General features: G+C 32.3%; 1 protein-coding gene across 5 annotated transcripts in view; it reads left to right on the forward strand.

The window, feature by feature from the left end:
* Positions 1–14,720, forward strand: part of LOC118196166 (zinc finger homeobox protein 4-like) — a 392,029-nt gene that overhangs the window by 195,880 nt on the left and 181,429 nt on the right. The window contains exon 1 of one of the 5 annotated variants that reach the window (XM_085826183.1): positions 9,683–10,167. The exons of the other annotated variants lie outside the window; for them this stretch is intronic. The gene's annotated coding sequence lies outside the window, so the exon portion shown is untranslated. Of the gene's footprint in view, positions 1–9,682; positions 10,168–14,720 lie in introns of those variants that run through there. 5 annotated transcript variants of the gene reach the window in all.

Below are 14,720 nucleotides of genomic sequence, written 5' to 3' on the forward strand. Positions count from 1 at the left end.
TAAATTCTACATGCAACTTTTTCAGTAATCGTGATTTTTGTGATTTTTCCTTAATTTATGATAACCAGTGTATATTAAAAAAATCTCATGCGGACACCACATGACTTCTGTTAAATTATATAAATTTTTTACTGCACTTCATTTAAACTTATTTACTCGAAATAGTTAACTTGATTAACCGATCCCTCAAGCAAACTGAAAATGACATAAAAAATTGCGAATTTTGAAATTAAATATCCCAATCTAATTTTGTCGTGCGAGAGTCAAAACTTTCGCAAACGTAAGTATAGGAACCGGGATATCGTAATAAAAGTTATATTAAATTATTTGTTTTTAAATTTAACATTGCCAAAACATGAATATTTTCGTCATTTAAAACACTTCTGTAATTGGAAGTATATGACTACAATCAAGGATTGGGAAATTAAAGGTTTTTTTTAAATCGGGGTAAGGGGGTAGGTATATAATTATATATATGTTTGGTTCTGCTGATCATAATAAAAACTTAGAGATGCACAACTGCACGTTATAGCATACCCATAACAAAATTTCAACATTCTACGGCTAATCGTTTTTTGATTTAGGCAATATACATACATACGTACGGACATACAGACGTCGAGAAAAAAAAACCCTTTTGAATTATTTTAAAGCCTTATTACGAATCCTTTATTCTGTTGGTACGTTCGGACATCACGCAAACAACATCGCCAAGATGGTTTCGGGAACGATCAAAATGGATATTTACGTTGAAATTAGATAAGCGAAATTTTTCGTAAATACATTATTTTGTTTACATCGTACAAGGAAGTAAAAAAATAAAAAGGGTAATAAAATTCCTTTCATTTTTATTCCTATGTTATAAATGTAGACATGGAATATTATTACTAACAGACAAAATTGGGATTTGAAATTTTTAAGCGTATATCTAGTACCGATTTAATACTGTAAGAATGCGACGCATAGTATCGATACGTCTCTTTCAAGGAGCACATAAATCAATAGAAGTTTTGTTATCCACATACATTAATTTCGGTTATTCACTAAACGATTTGTACTCGTAATAAATATTGAAAAGTTTAATAATATTTAGTGTAATGCAAATTATTTTCATTGTATTTATTATAGTGTTAGGAAAAAACAGTTAACCAGGGAGTGAAGTCTCTGTAACGCGAAAAAAAAAAAAAAAATTCACTTCTTCGTCCAATACACAGCATACACATTAAATCTGATAATCTGTGATGCTAGTATAGCTTACCATCACTGCTTCACAAACCTAGCCCGAACCCCATTATATATATCTACTAACATCTACATCTACAGGTACAGTAATAATACTATAATGGAAAGGCATTTTTATTTTTACCAATTACGCAAAAATAATGTACATTGCAAATTACATTTTTCCAAATACGCAAAAATAATGTACAATGCAAATACCAGTTATGCAAATTATGCACATTTAATTAAATTTAAAAATAAATTAGGAACACATTTAATAGGAACCCTGATTACACAGTAAAAAATGTGTATTTTATAGGATATTTAATATATATATATATATATATACATTTTCAAGTTTACGCTTGCTTAATGGATAGAGTATAATTATTCCCATTTCTTGTTGCATTTTTTGAATGCAATTTCATCTAGTTAACAGATTACCTAATCGAAGTAAATAAGAATTTCTGCCTAATTTTTTTAAAAAATACATATGAAATATGTACTTAAAAATACAGATTTTTTGATTAGGAATTAAGTTAATTATTTATACATATGAAAACACTGAATGTATTTGATTGTTTGTAGGTACAACATTGTATACTTGCTTGTATTACGAATTTTAATCATATGTTTGTATTATAACTACCGGCTTTGGAAAAGTAATGTAATTATTTGAATTTCGTTAGCATTTTATTAATGCAAGTCGTTATAATTTTAGTTATTGATTAAGATCAAATCGCATTTTTTCGGTTTATAAAAAAGTTTAAATATTACAAAATTCTGAAGAACATTGCTGTGTAAAAATGTGTTCGTGCGCTTCATTCGAAATGCCTTATTTATTTACTAATGCGAAAGTCAAATGATTTTTTTTTATTTAAATTCACTCTTTATATCCTACATCTTTTCATGGCGCCATTTAATGCTGAAAAAGAATTTATATCAATGTAATTATTCAAACTGATTGGCGCAGTCGGCAGCTAGAAGTGATGAAGATGCGAGAGGGCGGTGAAGAGAAACTCGAGAAACATTTAGCGCGCGCATTCTAACACGCCTGTAAAAGTAGCTTTTCCGCGCAGCTTAGCCGCTGAATGGAGATGCGACTAGTACAGGCGCCACTGCCTGGATCTTCTTACTAAACACTCGTCTTTCCGTGATGTTTCACTTTAAGTGATCTCCTCGTTCTCGTGCATGCGCAGTCTTTGAGCCCCCAAAAATGAGAAAAAAAGAAATTCCTCTCATAATATCGATCCCCCCGTTCTTGTAAAGTATGTAGCGTCACCTGGTGGGATAAAAAAACACGAATATTTGACGATCTACATTTTAAATGTTTTATACAAAGTGTAAAATTTGCAACGATTGAATGTATTTGTTTTGTGGTATATTCTAGAAATTCATTTAAGTTTCAGTTCGAAATGTAACTTTGAATTTTGGTTAATATCAGTGGAAAGATAAAAGCATATGTCTTGTTTGAAACATATAAAACGTAAATTTCGGTTTTAAAGCAAAGCTGCTTCCGCCCTCTGTCGGTAAAAATTAATATTTTTAGTATTTTTAGAATATTTTATTTTAGTTTGTATAGAATATTATTTTAATTTAATTCTGTAACACCAAAGGAAAAAGAATGCATTTAATTTCGCTATCCGAAAAGTAAAGTTTTTCTCTGTGCATTTTTATCACCGATCAGTATTTTTATTTAAGTTAAAAAAAACTGTTAAAAACAATTAAGTTTGTGTTACTTAAGTTAAAAAATATCTATGTTTAATTTCCATTTTTTTTCATCCGGAGATATGAAGGAATTTGTGAATTATCCTTTGGTTGAAAATTCATTGAAACATATTGAAAATTTCAAAAGTTTTCTATCAATGTAGGTAAAACAAAAAATAAAATTAATGGGTTCATGTTATGCTCCGCATCAATGCCATGAATCTGTAAAGTTGCTGTTTGGGGGGGGGACACATTTGAGCACTACGTGAAAATTCGACACTAGAACTTTTACATAGTTAGAACTTTTACATAACATTTCGTGTTGCAACTTAAGATGCATATGCAAAGAATATGCATCTTATATGCATAAATAACGAGAAAAAAGGAAGATACATATTAAAAGAACATGCTTCTTTGCCTTTCCCATTATTTAAAACATCGAAAAATAATTTGTGAAGCGCATTCAGATTTTTAAAAAAATTACGATTTGTTGTTATGGTCTTTACAAAGCAGTATAAAAAATATGATAAAGTATGTTGTAGTCTATAAAAAATATAATAAAGTATATATAGTTTTGTAAATAGTTTTTAAAATATATAACTTGGATGTTTAATTCTAGCCTAAGGTAGGAAATGTTTCAGATATTAAAAACATAAATGAAGTCGTTATGCAGATGTTACGCTAAATACTTGCGTGAGAAATATGTTGAAGCTATAGTTTGTAACCTACCATAATTACCCTCCGTTTACTATTATTCATTACTATTACCCCGTTTACTAACTATTAATTTAATTCTGTACTTCAGAAGTATTTAATCAGGTAAGAGAAATGCATTTCTGATAATATGTTGAAGGTTATTTAATCGGACATAACTCCTTTCAGTTTCGCAAGTGAGCAAGTAGTGTAGATATAAAAATATCCCATTGAATCCATGAGGTCTTTCAAAGTATACTCCTAACGGAGCTGTAGCAAGAGTAACATAAAAAAGGAAACGTGTCCTACTAGGAGTAGGTTGTAGGAAAAGTGTCTGTTGCCTTTTTTCTCCTTCTTCCTATCTAGCTTTGTGAATGGAATCCAGAGAGTCGGAAGAAAATAGTTCGCTCTGGCTGGGTCAAGGTTACTAGGGTTGTAGTGAAGCTGAGAGAGAGATAGAAAAGTGTAGTCGATATCGGCTGGACAGCGGTCAAACCCCAACAAACCGACTGCACTTACACATACGAACAATCACGTGAGCACTTTCGTTCTGTTACGACTGTTTGTACTGTTTTTCTTTGCGATAGAAAGAATACGTTAGTGGTAGAATAAAAAAGAATGCACTTTTCTACCATGTTCGTTGACCGTTTAGAAACAAACGCACGTGCTTTTGGGTGAACTGCTTACTTTGGCAACTGAATATGGCAGATTCTACTAAAGCTTACTAAATGAGGCATATTTTATACACAATAGAAGAAACGATACATAAAATTATTATAAGCTGTCACAAATATATAAAACAATATATTGCAGTATCATTGCCTTTTACTTAATTTTAAACTAACGTAATATTGGTTTTTTTCCCTCTCGAAATTAGACACTAAAAATTAGTACTGAATAAACCAGTGTATTTAATAAGAGTGTATTCAGAGACGATTCATTGCGTTTATCAGGTAACTGGAAATGCATAAGTTCACTTGAACGGTTCGTAGACGAACTTGTCTGACATAGTACTTTTTCCTTTCTTCAATCGTGCACATTGCACTCTAAAGGTCGGCGTGACGAGCCTGATAGCGATAATAAAGCAGTGCCGCAGAATGTTACTTTCAGGAGAATCGAAATTAGCAGCGTGCCCTAGAGCATGCAGAACACGCTCTAATTCTACCATCTAAAACCTTCCTTTAAATACCCTCTTCTCTCTACTTCATTTGAATATCATGTAAGCTAGAAATTTACATTCTGGCCTAAAAATGGACATGAGGAGGACAGCAAAGCCAGTTAACATAAAATAAGTGCTTAATATATACGAGACCTTACAACATTATTAAAGCAACGCAAGAATAATTAGTAGTTTTAAAATGAAGAAATATTAAATTGCATTATATGTTAAATTTCACGCGAAAATCGCTAATTTTCGCTAGTATTTCTGTATATTTTTTTACATGCATAACATCAAATTTCCCTCATAATTTAAATTAAATTAATGTAATCGTATTTTTGTTTGTATTTAGTAGCAGTCATGTTAGTGCTTGTGAATTATATGGAATTTGTTACTCATAATTTTTTAAAAAGCTGTTACAAAATTAATTAATTTTATCCCCTCTGTTGAAAGGGGAAATACGAACAGATAGGGATATATCCTAAACTCCTTTCTATATATGACTCCTTTTTTCTTAAATTTACCTTGAACTCACTATATCGCCTTAATGATACCCCGAAAATTATTACTGTTTATGCTTTTGAATGTGCAATCACTGCTAGAAACATATTTTTGTTTTCAACCATTTCAAGATGTAATTTCTTTGCTTAGTTTTAGTTGAAGCATTATTGTAGGATCATATCGACGACAAGTATGACCTCTCTTCAAGCAGTTTAATTCTATTTTTCTTTCCCCGCTTTCCCCAGAAGTGTTATTCTGTCAAGTTTCATGCTGCAGTGGGAGAGTTTCAAATGAATCTTAGCTAAAAGAGGTGAGAAAGGAAATAATAACCCAACAGAGTTTTTCGAAAGGGTAAACACTGGACCCTAAAACCCCGCGAAAATAATCGTAGGGGTCATGCGGTTAAAACGAATGGCCATGACCCTGTCTAGAGCGATAGATGCTCTTCCATTCACACCAAGATTCCATAGTCCAGTGTCAGGGAAACCATTCCTGCTGTAAAAGAATGAGGTTTGTTCCTGTCCAACTTCTTAGCTCCTTGTTATCTTTTTTGCGAGCACCTGGTACTAAGAAGGGGGGATTATGGAAGGGGGGAGGTAAGTTTCTATGGCGACAAGCAGGTCTATTCTCTTGGTCCAGTCCTCCAATAAACATCAAGGAAGGCGAGATGAAATTATGAACAGGAAAGGAAACACTCCGGGGGTTTGCAATGGAATTAGGGTTAATTCATAAATGGAGGTGCCATTTTTTTAGTTCGCTAGCTGGCTTTGGAAAGATTTATGATTATGCGTACAAATTACGGCGGTGAACAATTTCCTTTTCTAGTGAGGGTCAATCATTTATTTCTGGATGTCATTATCCTGCTTGTGTTGCCTGGCATAAGCATGCGATCATTAATCACAAGAAAGAAATGCATCCCGGATTCAGGATTTGCTTGAAAATTAAGAGGTTCTGTATGTTTGCGTCGTAATAGTTTTCGAGATTTCACGAGATACTACGCATTTTTGGAGCTTAAAAGGAATATGCATTATTAGTAAAATGGAACTATTTGCAAATTATTTAAATTTTTCCTTGGATTTTTCCTGTATTTTAAATTAAAGAATATTTTAAAATTGATAATGATTCTTGCCATTTTAGCCCAAAAGATCGTTAGCCTGAATGGGCTATAATTCTCGAAGCGGGACTTTGCGTCGTCCATTAAAACAGCTAAATCGCTTTGTGAAAACAGATGATACCCCAAACTATCAAATTCTGAATAACGTAGGTCTCCACCCGAACACGGGCACCCGGAAGCCCGAATTTTATATTTCATATTTTTGGTAAAACTTAATCAGTTTTTGATTTAAAAACTTAATGATTTGAAAGCGAGCAATGGCAAAACTGTACAGAATAAAACATTTTATCTCCGGCGCGAGAGACTATTTATTCGAAATTCTGAAGATATGATGTTTTTAAATATTTGTGATTTTGCTTTTGAATTGAATTTTATGTCGCGCAAGTGCGAAGAATAGTGTATTTAAGTAATAAATTTAGCATTCAAAACGTTTGCAATAAGAATACAAATAAAAGTTTTGCAAACCGTCTTGTTAAGGAAACTTAACATCGTATACGCTGAACTGAGAAAAGGCTGAAAAAATACGAAAATGAATGCCAGCACCTAACACTGCACTGCGTTTTCTAAACATATACTACTTTAAAAATTTATGTAATTCTAATTTTGAATAATTGTATCTCCAAGTGCGGAGAAAATTATGCTTAACAATAAAGCTAAAAAGAGAAAACGAAATGAGTTAGCAGGAGTGATTGCAATAGCAGACCGGTAGACTGCGAGACAGAGCACAAAAAATTTCAACAAAACTCTTAACAAACCTGACCGTTAAAACCTGAAGCCTTTCAATTTTTTCTGTTTTTATTTATTAGGGAAGATTCTTTTTTTTTATGAATATACTTAACAAATATTTTATTTATGTAATTAGTTTAACTTAAGATAATTAAGCACTATACTGTTATCCAGGTAGTCTATCATTATTCAGTAGTATGTAGTGTATTATTACACCTCATATTATACTTGATTTTTTCATGTGGCACTAAGTTTGCTTAAAAGTAAGGTTTTCTCTAATTTTAATTCTGCAGCCTATCTTTTGTTAAGTTAAAATTTTAATTCTTAATGTATCTTCATCTGTGAGCAGACAGCTATTTAATTCAATGGCCAGCTGGATATTTCTCACAGTGACTATTATTGGGGTTTCTGGTAATAAGTTTCTGTAATTACTAAAATATATAATAAGCCTATTAACACGCAAAATTGCTGCTTCAGGCATAATGATTGCAGGGCCACTTACCATTAGAGTAATTGCATGATTTTGTTAAAATACGGGAATAAACTGGAAAAGTGTCTACTAGTTCGGAATTTCATATAATTTTTAATTTTCCCCTTTCTGGTGAAGGGGGCGTCATGGCTGACCGTGGGTCTGAAGAATGAAAAATAAAAGTGGTAAGAAGACAAAAAAAAAAAGGGCCAACCGAAGGTGTCGAAGCTCTGGACCCATCCATTCTGAGACAATTCCCAGCCACTGCTCTGTAACCGTCACGAAACCATAACCCCCGTTCCTCTACTTCTTCCACATTTTACTTATTTATTTTTTATTTCCAACTTTGAAAAGAGTTGATTCTTCAACTATTTTTGGGGACCGTCTACGACGTCAGAGGGAATTCGAAAAGAAAAGAAAAGCTCTCTGAAAGGCGGTCTTTATACTTTTCACACCTGTTCATAGACCGTGCTGCCAAGACAAGTGATGCTCACTGTTTCCAACTGATATAGGCTTGCGAATTTTCCGTCCCCCTCGTGCGTTCCTATTACCCCCTCTTTCATCCGTATCTTTTGTCAGGTCTCTCACTTTTTCTTTTTTTCCCTCTTTTTCTGTTCCTTCCCCAATAGCCTATTTTGAACAATTTTCTGCTTTAGCTTACTTTGTGCAATATGCGTGGTGTGTGCTAGGTGCGGGCTAAAGTATTAAAGAGTCTATTGTCGTAACCCGATTTTGCGTATGTTTAGTAATGTGAGCCGAGTTCAGAATAAAAAACCCGTATAGTTGTAGAAATATGCAGGCTAAATTCTTCTACCTTTGTATCAATATATAATATTAAGAATTAGGGTATTTAATTTCTATGATTGGATTAAAAAGTGATAAATTGCTTCCCCCCTCAAAAAAATCATTATCTCCCTGTATCATTGTAGTATGTATTATCTTTTAAAAATACAAGTACAGCTTAATAAAATGTGCTAGATGCTTAGGTAAAGGCATGCTTTTGTCTTTGGTCATTCACGAGCTCGGTTCCGATATTTTCGGCGCTCTAGACACCAGTACATTTTGCGGCTGGTATAAGTTATGCGCATTTATAACACAAAAGGAAAGTATGCTTTTGTTTGGCTGTCCCTGGTGAGAACTAGGTGGCGTCCTTCGAAAATCGGGACTCTAGGCGGCTTCTGTGTAGCTTATAATTGGAGCCGACTTGGACACCGTGTATGGGAAATTACATGTATTTGAGACAGTTGGTAGATAGGTAGACTAGTATGTACTAATTTCGTACATAATTACTTGATTAAAATGGGATTATTATTCATCTAAACTTACTATTTATTTATAACTAAAGACACTTCTGATACTTTTGTTCGCTAAATGTAACTAGTATCGATCAATTTAAAATTAACGACTTTTTGAAAATTGTAGATTTAGTTATACTTTTAACCCCTTAGTAGCTTGAGGGTCCTCGAAATAAAATAATTGTTTCTTAATAGTTTTTTCAGCGATGTCGCTATGTTAAAAAGGTTATGTACCACTGACCTAGCCGACTGCATTTTGGAAAGGTATTATTAATTTCACACCGTAAAAAGAAGACTCATCTTTCTAAACGGAGGTAAATGGTGAATTTCAGAAGTTAGGTAAAGTCTTCATGCATTCAGTGTATGCTCTGCTTAACTAAAAAGATAAGGCAGATATGACTTAAAGCATTCTAGAGTAATGAGCAATTAAGAGTGCGTTTTCATTACATATATGTTTGTTGAGTTTTAGAGCCACGGACATCTTTCAATTACATTAGCTTATAAGCGCGTACATTTTAACGAGGAGATGACTAAGAATAATTAGTGGTTTCCAAGGGCGAATCGTTCGTTTCCGAATCGCATGTGACAGACCGAGCAACTCTCCAGTTACCAAACGTTCGTTTTAATGTTCAATCGTAAAGCAGCGCCAAGTCACTCAACCGCTCCCACCCCCACCATCTCGTCTGCATGCATTGGACATGCGCTGGCTGAGGTCTCTCGCACTAGACAATAGATGGCGGCCCTAGTCCGGATTCCATAAAGGTGTCAGCCTGTCATAACTGCCTCGCATAGGGAAAGGCGCGCACCTTCGTATCGGGCGCGCTTACTAATCGGCCGCCGGCAAGCAGCAAGCAGCGGCGACAGACAATAAGAACAAGAAGAAGGCGCGCTGGTCGAAAAGGAAGGCGCACGGATTACGCCCCGCGCGGGTAAGAAGAACGGACATGCCCACTACTTTTAATTACGCGCTCTAATTTATCGTCTGCTGAGGATGGATTGTTGCCCCGTTTCGGACCGTTCGCATCGAGTCAGAAAATGTAAACAACGGACTCTCAACTTGAAAAGTACCTTCTAAAATTCGTGTTAGTGTTTGTTATTATGTATGCTCGCCTGTTCGCTGTCTGAAAAAGGATTATTTTGAGTCATCTCTTCCGATATTTTAAGGCATGCTGTGTCTAGAGATATTTTCAAGCAAGAATTGTTGATGTTATTTATATATTGTTCTCATTGGTGGAGTTAGAAAATGCTGGTTGCAAGTGTTGTTTTGACTGTTCGCCAAAAGGTAAGTTATGTACTTTTATTTTTGCGGTGTTCCCCCTCCGCTTTTTTTTTTTTTTTTTTTCTTTTTTTTTTTTTTTTCCAATGCATTCTTCCAGCTTGGCATTTTCGAGCCTGATATGTGTTTCGAAAACATCTGCTAGAATTAATTTCAAATACTCTTTCGAGCATATTTTTAAAACTGAATTTGTCGGAACTTGGAAATTAACGATGCTTCGAGAATCATTAGTGTTGAACTGCTAATAATAAATAACGAGAGATAAGAGAATGGGAAATTATTACAGAAATAAATCAACTTGTTTAATTAAAATTAATTTCTTTTCAAGCATTTTTATGCCTTTTCACTCCTCCTTCGAAGTATTTTTCTAATTTTAATGCGTTTTTGATGCGATAACAAAACTTTGACAAATTAATTTTTAAACTGCATTTTCCAGATTTCATATGGATGAGAACTTTTAGAACCTCAAGTAATAAATAATAAATTATTATTTATTTCTAATGTATTATTAATCAAATAATAATAATACATTGGAAAGTAAAAATAAAATAAAGAAAGAAAGAAATGTTAAAAAAAATTGAATAAGTAAGAAAGTAAAAATAAAGGAAATGATATGTAAAGAAACTTACATAAAAAGTACTGATTTTACTTTAAAAGTGCTTTTTGTTACTATAATAACTACAGTAACAATAATAATAAAAGTTTATAAAACCATTACGAGCAAAATTATTATTATTACTATTCGTCGCCTCAAATGAATTCATACTTACTCCGGTCTTCGTGGTTTTGCCTTGCGAATTTTCTTATACCTTCGTCAGAAACATAAACGTATTATTAAACATACTCAGCTTTAGCAGTCCGTTTAAGAAAAGGTAGTTTAAGGTTATTTTGTACGGAGCGCGATAGAAGATAATTAGTTAATACTTTAGCGAAGAGCTCTACATTGGCGCTGTGTGCGTGTAAATCCCCCTTTCTTAATTAAACGTCTTGAAAAACCTTTAATGAGAAATCTAAATGAAACTGAATTCTTATTCCTTTTTTTTTTTTTTCCTTCTTTAATTTACTTTACTTCGGAATTAAAATTTGAGACTTAGAGCATTTAATAAAATTAATATGAAAAGTGCATCGAAAGAATAGTTTAGTTAAATACTTCTAAAGTTTCGGTATTTAATAAAATAAGCTCAATGAATTAACTTTTTTACAATTAATTTCAAAGATTTGTTTTTCCTTTTCATAAAAAATTACTATTTAATGATAGTTTTAGATAAATATATAAAGTAGCATTTTAATTTTTTAGTTGCAAGCATTAGTATAAATTATTATTAGCGGCTTAATTTAAAAAAAATTTAAATCGGTGATAAATTAATATGGTAAAATCGGTAATATGAATTAATATGGTAAAATCGGTAATATGAATTAATATGGTTAAATCGGTAATATGAATTAATATGGTTATTAAAGGAGAAAATGTGACTTGCTGTCGAATTATATTTTATACAAATATTATATTTGACCGAAATTTGTCCAGTTACTTAAATACAATACTACTAGTCATTATATTTAAACACTATATAACATATAATAATCTCGATTACTAGCCCAAAAGGCGCATCAGTACCGAATGGATTGTTAGTCTCCAAACGACATTTTGAGTTGAATCATTATAAACGGAGTATCACTTTTCAGACTGTTGCCAGCAAAAAATATCGCCCTGTATTATTTTTAAAAAATTAAATTATGGAGAACCTGTATGTCCTCGCATTGTGAAAAAACGATGATACTTAAAACTATCACATTTTAAATAACGTAGTCCTCCATCCGAGCGCAGGTACCTGGAAGCCCGAATTTTGAATTTTGAATTTAATGTTTTATATTTTATAAAACTATAATGAATTTTTGATTAACAAGCTCAGCGGTTTCAAAGCGATCAGTGAAAACTCTACACGGAATAAAACATTTTATCTCCAGCACGCGAGACTGTCTGCCGGAAATTCTAAGGATATTTTATTTTTAAATATTTTGTGATTTTGCTGTTGAATCGAATTGTATGTGGTGTAAGCGCCAAGAACATGATATTTAATAAAGACAGTAAACTCGCAAAACTTTAAAAAGACAAAAAAAGTTTTGCAAAGCCATCTTTGTAAGGAAACGGAACGTTGACATGATAAACTGAAGAAAGATTGAAAAAAAAAAAAAAAAAGAACAGAAAAGTGCATGGCAACACTTCTTTTAAAATTTATATATGGCCTAAGCACGAAGAAAGTGATAAAGTTAATAATGAAGCTAAAAAGAAAAAAAATGGGAGCTAAGCGAGAGCGTAAAAAACCTTAACAAACCCTTTTGAACGAGTGTTAAAATATGAAACCCTTCAGTTTTTTTATTTTTGTTTAATTTTTTAATCGGTATAGTAATCTATTTCTTTATGCATTAAAAGAACGCATTAAACCGTGGAATTGATAAATTAGTTAAATCAGACAAAAGCAAGTAATCAATTTCGCGAAGTACCTTTTTTCTGGTAAATATAATTTATAAAGCTAAATACACAGTGCTAAGAAATCCTTCGCTCATAATCTGAATCCCCCGCACAGAGCTGCTGAAAAAACATATGTGTAGAACGGCAGAACATTCATTAAGAGGATTATTATTATTATTATTATTATTATTGGTCTTCTTGTCAAATTTCAGTTCATGCTTTTCCTTTTCTCAGTGATTCAACTGCTTTGCAGAGTTATCGCATCCAACTTTGCAATTCTGCAATTTTTTCAGAGTTGTCATTGTATTTTATATAACTCTTCTCTCTCTCTCTCTGTTTCTCTTGTAAGATAGATTTCTGCTTTCTGCGTAAAATACTGAAGTAGCGGTAGCTTTTCGAGAGGGAGGGGACGAGCGTTGGTAGCTGGCTGGTTAGCGCTGTGACCTTCTGTTTAACAGCTTGTGATTCGAGTATTCTTTAGAGTAGTTTTGGTCACAGTTGGCAAACCATAATTTCTTTTATCCAGCCGAAATCTTAGATATTGGAATGGGTTTCATTTTGAAAGGCTGAATGAAATCCATGTATGTCCCTAAAATAAAATAAAAAATATGTAATAATCAAAAAAAGATTCCAGATTCAGAAACTTGAATCTTCACACCTTTTTTTTTTTTTTTTTTCATTCTAATTTTCATTTAATTTCATTCTAATTTTTTGAATCCTAATCTAAAAATGCGTTAAAATTTTTACTCAGATCACTGGAGAAATTAATTTCGTTGACGTCCGTTGACAGTAATCGCAAAAAGAACCCGATTTGACATGGATCACTAATATTTTCTCATGGGAGATTTCAATGACGCATTTTTTATGTTCTAAACAGAATTTAGCGCTTACCTACATTGATAATTAAAATAGTTTTTCCCACGTTACAATTGTTTTGATTTTAAAAGGCTCAAGAAAAATGTAAACATTTGAACTCTTGCTTAGATATTTTTGGCAAATTTTGCAGAGAACATGAACCAGAAGACTGAAGAGTCTTAAATTATGTTCTGTTACTAAATTTAATTTGTAGCTTCTTAAGAAATAGCGGCGTGCTTTTAAAGACTATATTTGCTTTTCATTGAACACAGATTTAAATTTTTGTTTCAAATAAAAAATTTTGATATTAAGTCGCTTTCCCACCCCCTTTATTATTATTCTTATATAAAGATTTTGAGAAATTCGAAAGATTCAAGAACTTTTTAGGATTTGACTTGGATAAAATGTAGAATTTTGCATACCTAAGTTTTAATTTAATTGGAGTAATCGTAAAGTGATTAATTCTGCTGGACAATAAAACAGTTCTGACCCCCCCTAAAAAATCAAATTTAGTAGCCTTTAGTACAAAAATCTGTTATTTAAAATATAATTCTATAGAGCTTGAATGTGCTCCGCTGAAATCTATTTTTATTCAAGGTAAGAAAAATAAAGTAGTGATATATGAAGGAGATAGTGTATAAATATATAGGCGTATTCGTTTTTAACCTGTGTTTTCTAAATCTTTTGAAGTAATTTAGAAAATAATGACGCTTAAAATATTCATATAATATTTTCTAAATTCTAAAATGATTTAATAGAGTAACATGTTTTGAGGATGTTATGAATATCTTTTCATACTTTAAGCTAAAAAGTTTGTCTTTAAATATTTAAATATGTATTTCTTGCAAGCTATTCAATAAACTTGAATAACTATCTGATTTTTAAAATATTAGGAAAATTTTATTCGCTTAATTTTTAAAGAGTTTTCCAAAACGCTGCAGTATAGAACTTAAATTATGCAGGGAACAGGGCATTAAAATAGCTTTAAAAGACAGATATTTACAAAATAATTGCTGTGCATTTAATTTTATCTTTTATTTCCAGTTAAATTAATATTTTTTGCCATGTAATAGTGCCACAGACTTGTGCTGGAATTACAAAAACGTTTAACTCCGCATTTCTGTTTTAGATACAATGCAAGTTGTAACTGACGTCAACAGATTGTAGGAAATTACTTTTTAGTTACCACTAGTCATTTTAGTTTTACGACCCGAGATGGTGGGAAATTACT

The sequence above is a fragment of the Stegodyphus dumicola genome, chromosome 1, assembly GCF_044657685.1.
Source record: "Stegodyphus dumicola isolate Sdum_Otavi_A_Nest chromosome 1, ASM4465768v1".
NCBI classification, from domain to species: domain Eukaryota; kingdom Metazoa; phylum Arthropoda; class Arachnida; order Araneae; family Eresidae; genus Stegodyphus; species Stegodyphus dumicola.